The 21,692-nt window shown below is 41.8% G+C and overlaps 1 protein-coding gene across 4 annotated transcripts in view; it reads left to right on the plus strand.

Annotated features, from left to right (window-relative positions):
* NRXN3 (neurexin 3) overlaps positions 1–21,692 on the plus strand; it is a gene marked incomplete at both ends in the record, with an annotated part of 989,746 nt that overhangs the window by 271,261 nt on the left and 696,793 nt on the right. The window lies entirely within an intron of this gene.

Below are 21,692 nucleotides of genomic sequence, written 5' to 3' on the forward strand. Positions count from 1 at the left end.
AAGTGTGAACTTGAGTTATGGGGATTTTTCTTGCATAGGACAGATCTATCTAGTCGTCTTCTGTTTTGCGTGATAGGACTGCCTTGATGGCTGTTTATGGGTAAAGCCAGCTAATGAAATACTGTTAACAGCAACACGTTTCCGAGTTCACCTCTGATGAGGCAAACCTGTAGGAGATGGTAGATTCTGTGCATCTTATCCTCACTCATTCCAACTGATGATTTAAAGACATAATTGGAGATAGGAGGGACAAGTAATGCTGGTACAGGCAAAAAAAATGTTTGTGTTCTAGGCCACGTGGAAAGGAATTAACTAATGTAAGATATGAGCTATATATTTCTCAAATATCAGGTGGTTCCATTAATTGTTTTTATCCTTATTGTGCTGGTGCCACCCTAAGAATGAGGTAGGTGAGTGGTTTTAAAAAAAAACGATGGGGCTAAGATCACTTAGAAAAGAAAATACTCCCTAAGGGTGTTTTCTTATATTGCAACTAATCTTTCTGTTAATATTTGGCCATTAGTATTGCATTCTGGCTGAACTGCACTCACAGCACACCCAAAAATTACCTGTGAACTGTTAGCAGAGTCTTAGGGCTTTCAGCCCCTTCTTTCTATTACCTTACTTGGCACCATTGCCTAGTGGTTATAGCATCTGTCTTAGAACTGGAAATTTGGATGTTTTTGAGCTTCTGCCATAAATATTTGAGAAGCTCCTTTCCTACTCAGTGTCCCCCCTATGCATTTTTTAATATTGCTCATAGTACCATACCACTTATGAGAAAGAATGTGAAAGTTAGGTACAGAGCATAAAATATTAGGCAGAATTGAGATTTGTAATTCATTTACTCGTCAGGGGATTTTCTTTGCAGGAAGTTTTTGTTAATGACCAAAACTCTTCCTGTAGACTGGATGGGGTTTTTAGGTTTTACAGCACAAGATCTATGATCATTCATAAAGCCTCTCGCAGACAGCAATTTGTAGCATGCTCCCCTAAGCAGCAATAGTAGTTAATTGGCAGTGGTCCTTAAAACAGCCGAAGCATCAACACTGCCATCCGTGCTGTGAGGACACGGGTGAAAATGAAAGATTCATGGGCGTTGGCTATGCCAATGTCAGCTCAGCAGTTCTCTCTTATAGACTGCATTGGATTAGAAGATTCTGAAAAATAACAGAGGTTTTCTCAACCACAGCCTTAGGAATTGTTTTAGCCAATTGTTGTGAGAATAGGGTTTGGACATGCGTGATGAAAGCTACTATAAGTGCATTGTTCCCCCACAAAATTGCAGTTATACTTGCCCTTAGTCTTTATTTAGTGTTAGGAGTGACCAGCTCTGTGATTCAGGACTTTCTGGACTTTGTCTCATGTCCCTCTCCTGACATGACATAAAGAAGAGGATTCATCTCATGTACCTTTAGGTATCTGTGGTATTGGCTTTTACTCCTTTTATTATCAGTGAAAAGAAACTAGTAGGTTAAGAGCACATAAGCATTTTGATTTAGGATAAATGAATCTCAAGTCTGTCCTGAGATCCATAAGTTGGCCATGGTCTGGCCAGCATCAGTATAAATAGGAAAGAGACGTGAATGAATGCATGTCTACCAGCATAGGAACTTGAGGTCCTAATAAATGTGTGTTAGAATCAGGGCATATTTAAGGTTAGCAGAACAGTGATTAATCCTGAGAAACTAATTTTGTCTATAACTAGAAACCACAAACCTCGTACTGGTTTAGGCCCAGCGTCGGGCAAAACATGGCTTTCATGCCTGAGGTTCCTTGGCAACGCGAGAGGCAGCTCACAGGGATAAATGTTCGTAGACTGGATAGATGAAAAAAGTTGTGCAGATTGAAGTGTATTTGACTCTACAACACTCGTTGTGGTGTTACATAGCAGCCTCATACTGCTCTGATACAAATACTTGATATCAGGCAACTGCATTAGGGCACAGTGATTTTGCCTCCAAGAACAAAAGTATTGCAGGCTGCCAATGATATTTTTCATTCTCGTGGTCTGACACCCAAGGGTTATTGCAAGTCCTGACTTTAGCTGGCATGTGTTTCAAGTAGTGTTGGAAGGAGAAAAGTTGAGATGGAGACTGGGAAGGGAATCAGTGAGAGATGCTGCCATGCGACCGTGGCACTTCTGCTTAGTGACTAAAGAGCTGCCATGGGACAGGGGAGCCAGGCTGGTATGTAAGGGGAGGAATGAAGAAGGAGCAGGCTAGTTCCTTTACTAACAGACAGCTATTGACCCACTTTTCCAGTCCGCTGTTACTCGAGAAGGGCAGTCTCACTCGCTTTACTAAGTCCTGAGCCTTCTGTCCTGCTAAAAGAGAGGAGTGTAACTCTTGGAAGGGGTTTGCAGCCCAAGATGTAGGGTAGAGGGTTAAGGGGCAGGGGAGCCCAGAATGAAGAATCGTTTATGCCTGTTGGCTACCAGGAAAATCACTCTTTATCAGAAAGTGAAGCACGTACTTAACATTTAGTTAAGGTACTAAAAATACAAGACATATGTACAACTCTGAGGAGAGAAGACAGGGAACTGCTAGAGAGGGTCCAGCAAAGGGCTACAAAGATGATTAGGGGATTGGAACATCTCTCTTATGAGGAAAGGCTGAGGGACTTGGGTCTTTTTAGTCTAGAGAAAAGAAGACTGAGGGGGGATCTTATTAATGCTTATAAATACTTAAAGGGAGGGTGCCAGGGGGATGGGAACAGTCTTTTTCAGTGGTGCCCAGTGATAGGACAAGAGGTAACGGGCACAAACTTGAACATAGGAAGTTCCATCTTAACATGAGGAGGAACTTCTTTACTTTGAGGGTGGCAGAGCACTGGAACAGGCTGCCCAGTGAGGTTGTGGAGTCTCCCACACTGGAGACATTCAAAACCCGCCTGAACACCATCCTGTGCAACTTGCTGTTGGTGACCCTGCTCTGGGGGGGGTTGGACTAGATGATCTCCAGAGATCCCTTCCAACCCGGAGCAGTCTGTTATTCTGTGATTCACTCGTTGATGGTAAAGTCTATCTCCCATTTCCAGGTGTAGCAGTTCTACGTTTATAATGCTGTATTTCTCATACATTTTATACTTTGCCATATAAAGGACTGTTATACATCTAAAAGGGACTCGAAAAGGAAATTGATTGTTTCAGAGTTAGAAAAGAGGTTTGGGTTCTTTTTATTCATGGTGAAACAATACAAATACACAGTGTTCAGTATGTCACCTATATCTAAAGCCTGTGGGAGTTTGTCCTGTCAGTGAAGTAACACCTCTGTGTAGTCAGCAAGTTACACTGGATGCATCATAGACTTTGGTTGCAGTGATCTGCTCAGGCAGTACTTCTGTGCAGGTGGAGAAGCCTTGCTGTGGCTGCAGTTTGGTAGGGCACAGAACAGAGAACAGCTGCCAAGGCCTCAAATTGAATTGTACAATTCCAGTATCTAATTGGTCATTCAGCAGACGGAGGTGTTTTCAGTCTTCTGTCAGTGTCATAGCTTCTAAGGGTAATGTAGTCCCTCCTTGGGGTAACTGAAATTGCATAGAAGAGATGGGATGACACATGGCAAAGGCCAGTTCATGTCTAATATGCCTTCCACCCGCAGGGGAAGTATGTCAGGGAGCCAAAAGTGCTGGTAGGACTGCTCTGGTTCTTTTGGTAACTGTATGTTTTTCCTATACTGACTAGGAACGAATATTCTTGGGAGACAGATCAGGAAGGCTTCTATCAGGTATACTTACATTCAAGTCCTTGCCATAGAAACTAGAATGAATAGATGTCAGTGTTTGATCCTCAGAAAGGCTGGGACAAAGTACTTCACCTAAACAAGACTCTCCTCAGCCTTCATAAATTTCTCTTGATACGCTTGTGAGATTGTGTTTCTCTCCAGCTCTGTAGCCAGTGGCAGGTGACACAGAAGGGCGAGGAGATGAAAGTGCAATGGGATTCCTGGGCCTGAAGTGCTCAGTGCCAGGCTGCGATGCTAAGCAAAGGCAGCAGCAAATGCTGACAATTAGCGAGACGTGGTCCCCATTTCACACCTTTCACCAGAGTCTGTGCTGACCAGGTAACACAACTGTTAGTTATTTATTTTCTTACATCCTTCACATTCCCATTCTCTGTCATCTTTCCATAATGGTTCTCTACTACCCAGTCTAACTCAGTGTGACAATGTTGGAAATCATATGTGAGAAGAGCCTTTTCGAGCCCCTTTTAAAATTAAGGAGCTGCTATAAACATAGCACCATTTGGATGAGTTTCTGAAACTCCAGAGATTCCACAGTAGCTGTTGAAAGGGAGCAGTGGTGTGGCTGTCCACCAAGCTAGGAAATAAGACTGCTGGCTTTGCAAGTGGCATGAACTCAATTAAAGTAGTATTGTGACCTCCTTTAGATGCCTCGGACAAGTACTCTAAGATTAAATATGTAGAAGCCTGGCAATGAGGACCTGTGCTAAATGTCTCCGTTCCCTGTGCAGTCAGTGGAGGGAGGTAGTTGCTTCTCAGGAGAAATTTAGAGACCTTATTATGGCGTACAAGTATCTAAAGGGTGGGTTGAAGGAGGATGGAGCCTGGCTCTTTTCAATGGTTCCCAGTGACAGGACGAGGGGCAATGGGCACAAGTTAGAACACAGGAAGTTCCGTTCAAATACACGGAAACACTTCTTTACGGTGCGGGTGACAGAGCACTGGAACAGGCTGCCCAGGGAGGTTGTGGAGTCCCCTTCTCTGGAGATTTTCAAGACCTGCCTGGATGCAGTCCTGAGTAATGTGCTCTGGGCAATCCTGCTTTGGCAGGGGAGTTGGACTAGATGATCTGTAGAGGTCCCTTCCAACTCTGGAAATTCTGTGATTCTGTGATAGAGCAATAATGTGATCATCTTGTTTCCTTTTGTTGATTTGCCTGTCTCCTTTTAATGATTTTGTGGGGATTCTGCTCTGATAATTCAGTATTGCTGCACTCTAGAAGGTAACTGTCTGTGCTGCAGAGGAATTGACAGTGCCAAACTGCCAAGGCTACCAGGCTGACAAATAAGAGGATGTTGTGTTTGGGGTGGGGGCGTAAAGCAAAATAATAGAAAAGAAGCTAATAGACAGGACACGATCCCTCCTGCAAATGATGCTCCGAGTCCCTTGTAATCTGGTAACGATCTTGCCTCCCCCTGCTCCCTGAGCTCTCCTGCACTCTTGTTACATCTGATTAGAGTATGTATGGTGGAGAGCAAGATGTAATCGTGCTGGAAAGACTCCTAGACTGAAAGGCAGTTTTTGGGTGTCTCTGGGATGAACGGCAGGCACAGCAAAGTGGATTTGTGATGGAAGTTATGATTGCAAGGACATATTGAGGCTCTGTACTGAGGTTACTAGGTCTTGGGTTGTGGTGTGTTGGGCACTAGGGAAAAAGTACCTTGGAGCTTTTACTCTTGGGTAGTATTTAGTCGTTCTTGCATCCTAGGGTTTTAGAAAGGATAGGAGTATCACAGAACAGTGTCTGCAGCGCAGCCTATCTGTTCTGAAGTACCTTGTTCCAACAGATCTGCCATTTTGCTAGTTAGTTTGAGATAAAGGACATAAAGTACCTGAAATTCATAGGAAAGCTTCCCAAACGCTTTCCAGTCATCAGACATAGGCCAGGCTTCAGAAGAATTGGCAAAAAGGATCCTCCAACACAATGGGTGGCACTCTTCCTCCTGTTGCATGTGATCTACCTTCTCATACTGGACCCAGTAGAAATTAGGGTGAGTTGCAAGTCTTGACAGCAGGAAAGGCTGGAGGGCTGTTACAAACATGCAGGAGGGTGGGAAGGATTGGGTGGTGCAGCTACTGTGAAGGATCTTTAGTGGTATTTAAGTACTAATGTCTTCTGTACTCTTTGGCTTCTAATTTGTTAGTATTTGACATCAGTTGCAGCATCAGCTCACTGTGGCCCCCTGTTAATTGCACTTCAAGTGTTAGAGGTAGGAGTTAGGATCTGGCTCATGGAGGATGATGTACTTTGCTGTGATAACCAAGTACCTCCTCACAACCCATTGACTTTTCTGAAAAGGACCTCAAAGCCCTGGCGTTAAACAAGCAGGAGGAGGGGAATGTATGTTGTATTCGCATTAGCTGATTTCTGTAGCTGCAGTGAAAATACAATGACAACCCAAAAAGGTGCATGAGGTATGTTCTTCTGTAGATCTGAAAGCTCTCTGCATACTTTCCTTCTACTGAAACGCTGTAAGACGGACTGCAGAAGGCAAAAGCCCAGGAGGGACATAAAGTAAGAGACAACTGAAAATCAGATCACTTTAGGCCAATGAAAATCAAATGTTGTTGATCACTCACTTTTTAATGCTTTCTCCTACTTAATTGCCTTGATTGGAGCTTTGAGGTTTTTTTATTAAAAAGTGTATACTTATAAGATTAGAAAAGGCAGGTTGGTATGAGACTGCTGGCCATTTAAGACTGAAATATGACACTGAGGTTTAGATTTTAAACCTTTGAAGTTAATTGCTCAGAACTGGACATAGCCCGAGTCCTTTCCTTTGACTGAGCTGCACTCAGTGTTCATTGCAGCAAGCCAGAGATATCCCACTCCAGTTCTCCTCCCAAGGGCTGGAACCAGTGTCCCTTCCTGTTTGGGTTTGCTCACAGATGGTCGCTTAACACCCTGAGCAAACCGGGCTTTTTCTGTTTTGTGGCAAACCGTTTGTGAACAGCGATGTACCTGCTGTTGGCAATGTTGATGTTGAGCATAGGACTACACATTTTATTACCTGCCAAGTACCTTTATAGCAATGTTTGCCAAGAACAGTTTAATGACAACACACATCTGCCTATTATGTATGCAATAAACGGAGATGTTGTAAAATTACTGGTAATAAGAAATGCTACAAAATCATTTACTACATGGTTTAAGTGCTGCATGCTTTGCTGTCTCAAGCACAGGTAGCAGCATAGATTTCTTTTTTATTTTAGTGAAGATGTTTAATGATGATTATATATTTGGAGGTTTGTTTAAAAAAAAAAAAAACCAACCCTAAATGCGTTGATGCTTTTTGGACTGTCCAGACCTTCTGAGTCTGCAGTGTAATGCTACATAACTGCTGAGAATAGATTTTCTTACAGTTCCCAGGGGTGCTGGACACATTAGGAGAAAAGCCTTTGCTTCAGTGTTTTAATGCTTTTAATCCCTGCTGGATCTTGAATATTCAAAGACTTCAGGAAAGTCAAAACATCAGAATAATTTTTATGATTTCATGAGATAAAATGAAAGACGTTGGAAATGAGAAGGTCTGTTCTAGAGCTCATCTGTTCATTGACTTACTATTACCAGATAGGTCCCTATTGTACAATTTCCCCAAATGTTCCCAAACTGCAGAAAAAAAGATTCCATCTGAATTTAGAAAGAGAGTTCACACAATCTCTTCACACCCAATTTGTTCCTCGCTAATCTTATAGTAAAGCCTCCATTGAACACGATCGGAGGCACGTTAGCTTTTGCTAAGGGCATTTGTGCGAGAAGTTCATTTTCTCACTTGCCATCAATCCATTCGTAACACCTGTGGCTGTTCCCTCTATGGCTGCCCCAAGCAGCTACTGCGGTCCTATACGCCGTACACAATTCTGCTCAAGAGACACAGACTGGGCTTCCTGTGCTTAGGTCCCTCCTATCTCTCCCTAATGACCAGGTGTCAGAGCAGAAGGCTACTCTTGGTTGTGTAAGTGCTGGATTATTCTACTGTATTAGGCTTTTATGTATCCTCCCTCTCTGTATCCTTTCCTTGCCTTCCGTGGGGTAACTTCTGTTCTAACATCCAAACAATTCCCAAAATGCTCATGAGAAGTTGTGCTAGCTCTGGTAAGGACAGCGTGCGTAGTCAAGGTGGGGCTTTTAAGGGAAGAGAAACAATATGAAGGAACAATTTCAGAGTCTCTCACTCGTGTGGATTTATATTGTGATCCTTTTCGCTCATCATAACTTTATTGTCCATAGATATATACATTCAGTCAAAAGCTATTCTGAATATATGTTGTTTCCGGGACAAGCGATGGCATTTGTTGCCTTGTAATGCCTTTGTGATATCCTCAGTACAGAAGAGTGTGCAGTTAATTCTGCAGTCAGGGTGATTACATCTTTTTGGGAAAAGATCATTTCATGGTCTTTAGGCTGTTGAACTTTAACTTTGAAGAGTCTCATTGATGTGACAATCTCCAACAGCATCTGCTGAGCAGCTGAAAATTCTGAGACCGTATAAAAATCAACTGATTGTCTCTCCTATGTTTTATAATAACGTGGGTCTGATTTTTTTTTTATCTGTGTGTTCTTTGCTGTTTCTTCATCCTGTTTCCATCATCGTGCTCTTGATATTTAAGGCCACTCCTGCCTTCCATGCTGCATGTGAATTTGTTAGTACTCCAGGTGCTCTTAATCTCATCTGAATATGGTAATTGATGGCACAGAAGTAGATAATTTCTGCTGTTTTTCTCTAAACTTCTGTGTTTCTGGCTGTTTGTTGCTGAGTGTAGCTTTCACAAGGTCCTCCCAGTTCAAGAAATATGATTATCCAAAGCTGTATTAGATTTTTTGCTACTGTCAGCTCCTGTAAAGAGCACTTGAACAACAAAGATAGATGTTGATGGGTAGATGAGTAAGAACATTTGGTTAATGCTTTTTAGCATCTTATATTTTTGTAGTGTAGGCCTCTTCTACAGTACTAATATTGTAGTGGCATATTTGTTTATCTGCTGGTTTATAAATGGCAGCTCAGAACAATGGCTTCTCCTTAATGCAAGCCACGAAATACAGCCTATCTATAAGTCAAGGCACAATGCTGCTCAGGTAACTCTCAGATTAAAGGGCAGCTTGTCATAGCAGGTCAGTCTTGCCTGGATCACACTGTCTCACGGGAAGGTAGAATTTACTAAAACTGGGATCATCTGAAGTGGTAAGTCACCATGAAGAAAGGAAGACGTAATGGCATGTCACATGCATGATCCAGAATGGGTTTGCTTGCTTTGAGTATGCACTATGTCTGTTGTGATCTGTCAGGTGTCTAGAGATGAACTGATGATGCTGGGTGGAAGAGTTGCTTCAGGCTCCATGGTATCTTTGAGTCTTTTATTGCTTAGTGGCTGATCTCGCTCTTTGTGGCTTCATACCCCTGTTCCTTTCCGCACCCTTGAATCAGACCAGTTTGTTTTTCTGCTGAGACTGCCAATGGTCCCTACAATTAATGGGAATATCTTGATGGAAGCGGCCAGGATGAAGTAGATTCATTTGTCATGAAAAATGATTTCCAATATTTAAAATTACTATATAGACCTTGGAGATGTTATCTGTGAAATTAGCTTTCTCTATCTCTCCACTTTGCCCAGTTGAAGCCATCAAGCTGAAAGACAGGCACTGGCACAGTGCATTTTCTGTCTCATTTCTTCTCTATTCATCTCAGGGGGGAGAGGAAAGACTTGGCATTCATGATGCTCCCTTAATTGACTGTTTCTCTCCATGTGGAGATAGGCAGTCAGCCCTTGGACACTTTGATTGGATAAGGCTATTATGCAATACGGAAAGGATACGCAAAAGTACAGCCATCACCACAAGCATGGAAAGGTCCTACTTGCTGGTGTGTATTGGCTCACCCAGATCTGTTTGGTTTGTCTGCCTTCTCTCGTATGCATTTAATCCACAAAATAGCTCATAGGGGGCTCCTGGTGAATCCACCGCCACTAGGTGCCAGACTCCAAAGTATGGCTCTCCAGAGGGAAATCGTTCTCTCTCACTCTGCTAAAGGGTCTGAGAATGTGCAAAGGAAAGATAATTTTCATCATCTTTATTTGCTTCCTTACCAGCATCCTCATTTTTTTTTCTGGGTAATCGAGAACAAGGAGGTTAAAATCGGGAGATAAGGCGCAGATGAAGGAAACTCTGTCCTGATAAATCAAATCTTAATACGAGTTTCAAAGTGACTTCCTGCTTTGTGATGATTATAGGTGGTGAGTAGGTGGACAGGTAAAATGCAAAACTTGGGAGATATCCATCACATTAATGTAAAAGTTATCGCACCGAAGAGACACAGCAGCAGGGAGGAAGTACAAGAAAAGCAGCCTCCGAATAAGTGCTGTTGCTCTCATGATGCTTCCATTTTTTTATGGCCTGCAGCTGTTGACTTCTGAAGTTCTGCCTCTTAAGGTAGGGTCCTCTTGTGATCGGCCTGGGCCCTTTGGGTAGGGGTTTCCTACCACTCTAATCTTGTGTCCTTGTGCGCAACTTAGCGTTTTCCATTTCTGAACAAGGAAGAATTGTAATCCTTCACATTGCAATACTGCTAAGGGGTGCAGAAGGACAGGGCAGGTCGGAGGGGATTACTGTTGGAAGTTGTATCTAAGCACTAGAGTTTAGGATTCAAATGGAGTCATGTGGAATCAGACTTTTAAGTCTGACTGCCCCAATACCCACAGGCCCCATTTCAAACTGCTGAGAAAAGAAAAATATGGTATTTTAAATCGTGATTTTTTTATCCGCTACCTTTCATTAAATGAGTAAAAATGGAAAACGACAATTCAGCCCTCAGCTGAAAAGCACATTAGACTGACAGCTGTGGGAGTCCTACGCTTGTGCTCAGAATGAGAAATATAGAGAGAGTAACTACCCTTTATATACCTTATTCATCTCTTGGAGGAGTATTTGCATTAGAGATTAGAAGGTAGGTCAGTCTTCCCTGACCTGCCTGGTCTCTGGTAGAGCTGCAAAGTAGAGCGGTAGAAGGAGGAACTCTTCTACTGATTTCCTCCCTGTTGCTTGTGTGACTGCTGAAGACAGAAAGAGCCATGAGGCAGCTCAGCGCACCCAGCCCGGGGAACAGAGCACAGGATTTTGAGCTGAAGAGAACAAGTAGAGTTTGTGCTGCTTGTATTATCTGCCACCTTAGGACAAGATTTGCCCCTGAACAAGTGATTGGCAAAAGGCATATGCTAGCTTAATAGTGAGGAAAAAAGCAAGAATACAAAAGCCATCTCAAATATTTTATAGTTTTATTATTGGTTGGTTTAGTTTTTTTGGTTTTAATCTCTGTCATGAATGTTTGTGACTGAAGAGAAAAACGAGGTCCAAGGAAAGACTCTTGACTTATTAAGAAATTTCAAAATATCCAGAATCCTTATACTAATGTCATTGTACAATCTGGTTCCTAGATGTGGAAGCCTAACAATTCAGTGCCTAGTTATGGAAACATCCAGGTTTTCACCATTTTGTTACCATCTCCCTAGTGAGGGTCTCTTCTGTTGTGGTCTGGCTTTTTGATGGTCAGCTTTCATGTCCAATTTGTGCAAGTCTCCCGTATTCTGCATTTGCACTTGATTGTTCTGTCCTCTTGGAGGACTGACCAGTGCTGAATTTTAGCCTTTCCCTCCCTGTCCAGTGTTACTGGAGGATGATTTAGCACTGCAGCCAAGGTCCTTGCCTCAAATCTGTGGTTTTAATTATTTTAATAAAATAATGTAATAATTTTAATAATATGTGGTTTTAATAATTTAATAAATGTAATTAACTTTAATAATTTTGATAATATAATTTTATAACAATATAGTATAATTTATATAAAATATATTTTTTATATTTTATAAAATATAATATAATTTTAATAACAATTTTTAATAATATAATTTTAATAATTCCAGCTTTTCTCCTTCTTGAACCACAGGGTTGGTCAGCTGAGGATGTGGATAAAGTAAAGCACAGGTAATAGTTAGCAGTTTGCTTTTCACTAGTCCCAGCCTGATGCTGGGAGCAGTGCTGTGGCAGGTAGGAGCTGCCATTAGCCATCTTGGTGAAAGGAGTGGAGATTGTCCAGAGTTCAGTGGAATGGAGCTTTGCTCTCTGTCACCCTCCTTTTTTCTGAGGCAACTTCATAGTTCTGTAGCCTGTTCAAATGCTTGTATTGTCATTCCCCTAAGCCTGTCAGGTTCCTTCTGCCACTTCAACAGTCCAATCAAATTTCACTTTTCTGTCTGGTGCAGAAAAGCAAGGAATGTCCTGGAAGATTTCTTGGGACGGGGGAAAAGGGAACAAGGGAAGGAATGAATAGAGCTTTGTCAAACAAAAGACTGGTATCTTTTTCTTATGTCATTTTATAGCCTGCAACCTTTTCAGCTAAAGCAATTAGGCAAAACAGAAAGGATTAGAGCAAAGAGAAACAGAAATGATTTATCATGGTTTTTTTTTTTTTTAAATGGCTCACTTTGGTTTTGCTTTATCTCTTAATTTTTTTATTTAAAGTCAAAGGCACTTGGGCTGCTTTAAAAAAATTGAAACATAAAGGAACACCACAAATAGCCATGTCGAAGAGTAATGAATCCAGCAGACAGAAGGACTTGTGTCCAAATAAAAAAGGCAGAAAAGTGTAGGCTGGAATTGGTATTGACTGCGCAACGTGCACAGTGCTAATGGACCTGCAGAAGAAACAAGAACATTGCAGCCATAAAGTGAAAACCGGTCTGCTGTGAATACAGATGAGAGTGGGAAAGACAGTGCTTTTATGGGGCTGCTTTTGCACACATGGCCTCTTGAGCTAACCTGCTTATAAAGTCGGAGTGACAGGATGTAGATTAGCAATCAGCATTCTCATTTAGCCACTTCTCCTCAGGTTGATTTACACTGCTGTGATTTCTCTTTCCTTTTGTCTTTTCCTGCTGGCTGGTGACAACTTGCTGAGACCATCTCTTTTCCACTTTTTTTTTACTGTGAAGCCATAAAAGTTTGTGTGTGTGTTGCCTACAGTTCCTACCCTAGTCTATGCCACCAGCCAAGCCTCAGTCAGTAAGTCTTCCAAGAGACGCAGCTTTGAAACAGCTGCCATGTCCCTTCTACTGAGAGGTTTGGTTTTGTTTTTGTTTTTCCCAGACACCCCGTCGCTCAGATTAGGGAGAGATACTGGTCTGTATCCACTTGATTAATGTGCTCCATCAAAGAATTCATCAACAAAATTCTATTAAAACTGTGTGGCACCCATAGCTTTCTTCTCCCATGTGGGTCCCTTGAAAAGGGAGTATCCTGTTAGGCGCTGAAGAGATTGTACATGCTGAGAGCTATAATTCTGCATCTGTTTGGGTACCTCTAAGTGGCTGTGTATGGTGTTTTTTCCTGCTTCAGCATTGCTCCTGAGTTACATGCGTGAGCAACTCCTTGGTGAAGGCTACATAGGAGGGCTTCAGGGCAGGAAGGAGCACCACCCAGATACAACTGGGAGGGGTGATATGACGGAATTGTTCAGACAATGAACTGTAACCCATCTGACATCGGTTTTGAGACCATCTTTGCACATTGTCAATGGATTTTAGGCTATTCTCTGCCATAGTGATATGGGGCCTGTCAAATCTCACAGTATTAGCCCTCTCTCTGTAGAAGCCAGAGATGGGAGCTTGGGGGAATTTTTGTACCCTCGCATATAGATGACACATGGGGGAGCTTTCAAACTTACAAGGAACACAGAAAATCATAGCTGGGAGAAGGCCAGTAAGTTTGCTGACCTCTCTACCTGTCTTTGGACTATCAGAATAAGTTAAATAAACCCTCATTAAACTGTTTATAAGGGTGCGAGATTATAATCCTATGCAAACAAGTGCCATTTTTGCATATATGCAAAGTATTTTCAAAAAGAGATAGATATCATTATCCTGTTACGTTTTGGGAAACTGTGATACAGAGCAATTAAGGTACCTACAGTAAGATTCAAGATTACAAAGCTAATTAGCCAGACACCCGGGCTGAGGGGGTTGCGTTTACTTTACTGGGATTTAAAAGTCTGAATCCAAGATATCAGATAATTTAGTCATTAGACTCTTAGGTCACTAAGCTATTTTTTCCACCTTGAAAAAGCTATCTGATGTCTCGAAAATAATATTCGCAGATCTCTACAGACATGGTGATATAGTCCTGGGATATTTGATTAGCAGTTCCTAGAGATAAATACTTATATACTGTGATAGGATAGAGATAATTCATATCAGAACCTGAGTTCCTTCATCTTCTCCTCCTCTCCTGTTTCCCCACTCAGAAGAGCACTGATGAATCACTTTGGCCTTTCAGCCGTGCAGTAATGAAAAGCTGATTACCGTACAGCTCCCTACGGGTCAGCTTCTCTCTTATCCAGCATTGCACTCACTCAACTATCGTTCCCTGGGTGCCTGGCCAGAATCCAGGGGACTCCAACTAACTAATACGTGGAGGAAGTTAGTAAAGATGTGCTTATGAGACAGAAGTGAAGTTGTACAAGCCTTAACGTAAAGAACAAATGAACATTAAGGAAATGTTATCTGACAGCGAGAGCTAAAAAATGCTGTGAATTCCCCTGGACCACGGGTAAAAGCGCAACGAATGCTATTACTTGGAAATCTTTTGCAAAGCTGCCTCACAGGTGCTGTTCAGAAGGAGTGTTGCAGCATATCGGGTACAAAGCACCCTGTGCCACTGTGTGTGCAGTCCTGTTTGCTCCGCAAGACCATCCGCTTACTGCTCCACTGGCAGTACCTGCGGGTGAACTGTGTGAGCACGGGCAGTTTTGTCATGTAAATTCAGCATCGCTGCTGGGCTAATGAGTAAATTTGATCAGGGCTTCTCACAAAACAAGCCTTGACATATATGGGACATCACTAATTCAGGGCTTCACGAAAGCGTACAATAGAGACATGCCTTGGGATTCTCTTTCTGGCTTCTATCACTACAGACAAGTTCCTTTTTCTGTGCCTTATCTTGCCCAGGTGCAAAAAACCCCAGCTACTTGAGACTTTCCTAAGTCATAGAAGGATTGCAAGGTGAAAAATTCATGAATCATTAAGAAGTTCAGATTATAGGATGAGAAAAGTTGAAGACCAGAAAAAAGTTGATTTTTTTTAATCTTTGACCTTCTGTTTCATAGTTTTTCTTGAGCTTAATGGACATCCTGCTCTGAGAACTGGTAGAAAACCTTACCTAGTGATTGATATTTATTTTTGTGTTATGTAACCCATTTTCTTATTATTTCTAGTTGACACATAGTATTTTATTTTTCATCAGTACAGAAATGTGGGCAGCTTTTGGTTTTGTGTATTAATAATTTGAGTTTATATCCCCAAAAGAACAACATTGCCCAGACCCGCAATGTTTATTAAAAATCCTTAAAGGTCAGGGATTTTCTTTTAAAGTAGCAGTGACTTTCTGTCTTGTGCTACTTTTCTACACCTGCAATACTAATGCAATCCTTGTGTGGTTGTTGAGAGACAGTGCTGGATTTTTTTGAGGTATACAAGCAACCTTTTGTAGATCAAATGCCGTAATACTTGAATAACTCGAGGGGAGAAAACTTTCTAGTTTCTTTGACATTGAAATGGTAAAATTATTCATTGCCCTTTATGAAGCACTAAACAAATGATGAGATTTTGTATGGTGTGTCAGCGATTGGCTGAATGTATTTAACTTGATAGTGATACGAGATTTACAGAGCACACAAGAAGGGAGCCTTAAATAGTTTTACCCACTGACCTTTGCCAAGATAATAAGCCTGAATATCAACTCCTCATCAGTTAAATGGTATACTAATGAAGTGACATTGGATACTCAGCTACAGGTTTTCTATTGAGAAGTATTCCTTGTCACATGAGTAGAAATGTGAATATAAAAAGTGTATTCCCTTAACAAGCTTCCATGGCTATTTCTTATTTAAAAAAAAAAAAAAAAGAAAAAAGTAGAAAAAAAAGTGTAAAGAGAGTGCTGTCGATCAGCTTAGGCTAAAATGCAGTGGTATGAAGGAGACTGGCCAAGAAGTTGAAATATAATCAGCAGGCTGAAGGGAGGAATTACGGAGAAAGATTAGGAGAGTTCAGTGTGTATTGCTTGGTAAAATGATAACCTGAGGGGAGGATGATGAATCAGCTCTGATGGGAGGACTGCCATCCCGAGGAAGGGGAATGATTTAAGCAAGTTTGCAGGACCCTAACTGTGGAATATTGGGTTAAACTAAGAAAGTAAAGTGGTGATTATCATAGACGGCATCCCGATAATGAGCTGTATTTCCTTTTGCTTTGATTTGCGATAGCAGAAACCCTAGAGAAGGGATGGAAATCCCATCAGGTAGACAATGGAAATTAGGATGGCTAAAACAGCAGAGGATGGCCAGGCTGCTATATGCTTTAATGAAATGTGCATTCTAAGAAGGAAGGAAGGGAAGGGAGCTGCGTGAGCTAGCCAGCTCTTCTCTTTCTAGCTTGTATGGATCTGTGAAATGTATGCCTCAGAATAATGAAAACCTGGGAATGTCTTCCAACTTCAAAAGGCCTATTTTTCTTTCTAAACCCTGCTAATGACTGGGTATGTTATCCCAATTAGTGAGAACGTGAATAAATTTATAAGATATGCAAGACACTGATTCCCAAAGTATATTTTGTTTGATTCTTAATGTAGTTACTTATTATAGTAACTCATACTGAATAGTTTATTGTGTAAAAAATAACATTTTCGTACCTCAGCTGCTTTGCTGGATCTTAAAGAGCTGTGGAACAAACTCCATGTTTAGGCAAGTTAGAAACAATATTGTGTAGCATATGTTACAGTATCCGATGAGAAAAGAATGTCATTAAGGAAGGTATTGTCAAATACACTGTACAAAAAAGCCTTTGCCTGAAAAGTTCAAATCCCAACTCAAATCTGAATTAGAAGAGGTATTCACAGACTCATATGAGAAGGAGAATTATGGGGAAGCGTAACGCGTCCAAGATCTTTCCAGGTTGCTGGTAAAGGAGAGCTTAATGTCAGGCTCATTGTCTCTAGCCAGTGTATGAGCAAGTAAGTGTAGTGCCAACTGCTCACCTTTGTGGCAGGTGGAGGACAGAGGCTTTTTTGACTGCCAAATATTGCTCATCAGTATAAAAACCAAAAACAACAACCACCATGTAGTCTGCCATTTAGTTCACTTGCATTTAGTCCTGCTCTGCCATGGGCTTTGCTTGATCTTTGGCAAATCAATTAGGTTCTGATGCACAAAAGCAGTAAATCCTGACAAACCTCAGCGTCGCCGTGTGTAGTGCTTAGGGGCCCCTCAGCTTTTAGAGTAAAATTCCAAAACGTAAGATATGTGCCTATGGTGTGAAGAGGATGGTGTTCACGGCAGCCCGCACACTGCTGGTGACTGGTGGGAAGCAGGGACAGGGTTCAGGTAGCCAGTAGTGCGTGCCACGTAGAGGTTGTGCCAGTCCCCTCTCCCAGGCACAGCCTTGATCTTGCTGCAACCTTGAGCTCGATGCGCACATGAATATGAAATTCACATTCTCAAACCTGCTTTAAGATTTAGATGCCAAATAGTATCATATGTGGTCATACAGCTGCAGCGTGTCGATGAGGCACTTTGGTGCTCTGCCTAGTTGCTCTGCTTTTACATCCCCTTCTTTCCATTAAACAGAAACTTTTTTTGTTGCCAGACTCTAAATTGCTTGCAATTCTGTGTCTTGGTCTCACCGCATGTCTAATTGTTCCCGGGATGCTCTGTCCAAGGGTTTTGCAATTGGTTGTACACCTAGATTCCTGCATTCTTTGTGTTGGCAACTTTGTACCTTGTGGAGGAAGTACTAATGCCATGTTTAAAAGCTGTGGAAGCTTGGGAGCTTCTCAGACTAGCCATCAATTATTGTGGGTTTTTTTGTTTTCTTTTTTTTTTTTTTTTTAATTAGGTTGGTGTCGTTCCGTTGAGCTGTGTCAGGAGTCAGTGAGAAAAGCAGTGTGATTTCCTCTTCCAGATGTGGATGAAATTAGGGAATTATGACAGTCCCGCAGCAATCCTGCTGGTTTTGGTGCCTTTGTTGGAGCACAGCTGTGCCCAGCAGCTGGTCTGGAATCAGGGAATCAAGAAATTTGCACAGTTAGCAGATATAAATAGAGAATCTGTAACTATGAGAGATGCTTAGCTCTGCAGTAAATAAATCCTAGTCCAAATAAAAGGCTAATTGAAATCTTAAAAAACTGTCTTGTGCCTCAATGCCTTTTGAGTCTATCCTTGTCTGCAGAATTTGGAAGAGAAACAGGTGTTATATCTATAGAGTCTTATCATCTGTGTTTCAAGTGATGTCAAGAACTGTCCCCTTTCCCTTACAGATTTGGATTATTTTTAGGCTCGTGGATTATTTTGCAGTTTCCAAAGGAATTATTTGCCTCTTCGTTATTTTGATTTGTTTGATATTGTGAGAATTTTTCGGGGCCTGTCTGATGAAGAGTACAACGAGGAGGTGGCAGGTAGTTGTTGGATCAACCAAAAAGGGGGGAACAGCAGCCCAGTGGTGGAGGAACAGTAGTTCGGGGCATCGGGTTGTGTCCCTGCGCTGCTGTGGCTTTGCAGCGTGACACTGCATGAACTGGCTCCTATTTCTGTCTCGGTTTCTGCTGTGAAAGTAGGCCAGTTCAAAAGGCGTTCCTGAGGGCATCTTAGTGCTTTCAAATTGTGCTGAGGACTTCAAATAATGGGATCGAGGACAGGAAAGCCATCCTATTAGGAGACCCGCCCTTTTTACATGTTTGGTCAGACTATGTCAACTGCTTATTTTAGAAAACAGGATGTTCTTTGCGGTGTGGTGTAGAGCTGTGTCTAAACCTTTTGAGCTGTAAATTAGGAAAAGCTTTTTTTAAAACAGCATTTGCTGATCCAGAACTCGTGCAGACGTGAGTGGAAACTAGGGACCTTGCCCAGCAGCGGTGAGAGCTGGTGGCAGTGACACTGTACAGGAAAACGACTGGGATTTGCTGCATCTCTCTGCTTTCTCTTTCACCCCACGAGGAGCCACACTGCTGAAAAAACGCTAACAAGTACTTGTCAGCTTCAGTGGCATAAGTGAGTCAATTGCAGCCTCCTTCGCCATCTAATGGCCTCAAGCAGCACTGTCACCTGCCCCTCACTGTGCCCCCAAAGTGTCTGAGTCCCTGGGGCCCACAGCCTCTGGGTCTCCATTGCCTGCTCTGCTCACCCAGCAGCTGCCGGCCGGCTGGACTTGCTAAATTCCTACAGGCACCTGCTTTGGGCAAAAGCTTTACACTCTTTTTGTCTTCAAATAGACTTGAAATATATACTGAAAGGTATTGTTTTTTTAATACACTTGAATGCACACAGCTTTTCTAGCCCCCGGGCTCGCCTTGTACCCTCGCAGCCCTTCCAGGAACCCTTAGGAGAAAGCAGAGCATATTGTACCATAGAGATGTTGCACTGCAACTCTCAGGATCACGATTGAGCCTATGAATCACTTGTTATTGAAAACAGAGAGAAGTGGCTTGCTCTTTGTGCAAGAGAGGCTGCGTATCTGCTTCTGCGGGTGAAGAGCTTAACATCTCTTTTCTCCGGAGATACGGGGATTGATGCTCATGTCTTAAGCTATGAGTTTTTAAACTCTCGAATGACTCTGTTAGTTTAAGATAATAACAAGCTGGGGAGAGAGTTAGATGAAGGAAGCATTCTTTCTATATGCATCCTAGGTATTCGTCTTCCATCACGTCAGTCTGACAGCTTTTGCTGGCCCTTACTTTCACATTAAAAAGGGAAGTAAATTGAGCTGTCTTTGCTGATAGCGTAGGGTTAGATTCCGATGACCTGTCAGAAGTAGATTCTAAATGTGTCTATGCCTGATGCATAATATCCTCGATACAAGAGTCAATTATGTTATATTTTTCTGTTTGCAACCTGCTTTTAATATACTGGATTTAGATTTCATAAGTGAAGATCTAAAAATATGTTGTTGAAGAGATGTAAATGACGTTCTTTCCTACTTTCAGCTCAAATAAAGGAAAATCACAAAGTGACTTGTAGAATAGATCTCAAGAGTACTAACTTGTGTCCTTCTGCTTTAGATAATAGGCCAACATTATTGGGGTTCAGTGGAAACATAATAAAGAGCTGCTATTAAATATTCTTTCAGCGAAGTGGAGAAGGAAATACGGACCCATTTGGACTAGATTCCTCTCATTTTGGTGCATAGCAGTGCCATAAATTCTGCCCACACTTCAGTCACTAAGGAAAGTGATTTGGGAGCTCTACCGCTAGGTCATGACGCAAATGGTAGGTGACTGAAAGGAAAGCGCTTTGGTTCTGGAATGGCAGAGATGTCCAGTAAATCACTATCAGTGGAGTAATTTAGCTGGTTGAACTCGGTAGCATTTCTACGCTCCTCCAATGGTGGTAGTTTTCATCAGAAGTTAAGATGATGTAATTCCTCAAAAGATCCAAGACTGAACTTTGGCTTCATTATATTCTTTGTTGTGCCATCTCTTATCTGTGGCATAAAACTGGGAATCAAATCTGGCAGTTTGAGAAAGTAATCACATCCCTGATGATGTGTTTTGTCACTTAAAACATACACTTTTGTTGCACCAGCAGCCAGGGCTGTAGGAAGCAGCATATAATTAAGTGTTGCTGAAGAAGGTAATTGTCAATCCAAATTCAAGACATGCAGGTCAAAGCAGCATTGGTGTCCTTGTGTACTGGCTGCTAAACCTGCTTCAAAGTTACAGGTTCACCATTAGGTGGCAGTTTCACTTACTCTTGTATCTTCTCAATGTACGTTTTAAGTCTGCGAAGTTGCTGCTACTTCCAAACTGAGGAAGTCTTAACTCGGCTTTTCCACACCACAGGCACCTCTGTGAAATTCAGTACCATAGCAGAGTTATACCGTATAAGTAAGATCAAGCTTTTTGATTTTTTTCAGGACCCAAGAAACAGAGAAAACAGTATTTTTTCTTAAATGAATAATGTAATCTAGTAATTAAATCATTAACTGTGATGCTGTGGAAGGTTAGACCTATGTGAATCCATTAGTTTCATCATTTACTGGGAACTGTCTTCAATATTTGAATACTCACCTTTGCCCTTTTATAACTTTCTATTTTTTTTTTTTTTCAGAGAAAATGTGAACTTCCAGGTTCCAGACTGAGGGAAATCAGTTCTCCTTTCTTGGTTTCAGTATGTTCTCCAGCCACAAAGTCCATGGTCCTATTGTAGTCTTATTAAATGACTGAGTTCCATGAAGATCTGGAACTAGACTCTATAAACAAATTTAATTCTGAAGTGTTCTGCTAACACTGAGGGAAGTTAGACTTCGAAATAAATGCAGCCCTGAGGTACTGTTTCAAAGTTCACATGATAAAGACCTTGTTTAAAAAAAAAAAAAAAAAAGGGCAAAGAGAGACTAAAACCAATGGCTGCAATCCCAGGCTTCAAGATAAAAAATGTAACTGCATCCTGGGAATGTTTAGATTAGTCCTTTAAACCTTGTCTCGTGAAACTCTCCATGAAGGTTACATGCAGATACTTTTGTGAATTCAGAGCTTAGAAGTGAGAGATTGGTTTTTGCTCAACAGCAGTTTAAAAGTACTCCCATTGCACCTGAGAAGCTAAGGACTGAACACGCTTCAAAGGCTTTTCTTCCTCTCGAAGTGTAATACCTCCCAGCCAAGGCTGAGCCACAATGACTGAGAAACTGTGGGAAAGGTTTGCATTTTGTAGGGCTTTTATAGTCAAATGGCACCTGCCTGCTGCGTAGCACACAAATTTCACTTTGCCTGGCTACTGGTACTGTTGATCAAACCCCATAGCTGTCATATTGTTAGTTGCTCACAGCTTGGCTTTCTGTTTGGGAAAGCGAGAGCTTTGCTTGTCTTCCTTTGGCTATATTTTGCTGGTTTGGTCTTCCCTTTGTGGAGGTGGTATTCAG

This window comes from Vanellus vanellus (assembly GCF_965231255.1).
Source record: "Vanellus vanellus genome assembly, chromosome: 6".
Lineage (NCBI taxonomy): Eukaryota > Metazoa > Chordata > Aves > Charadriiformes > Charadriidae > Vanellus > Vanellus vanellus.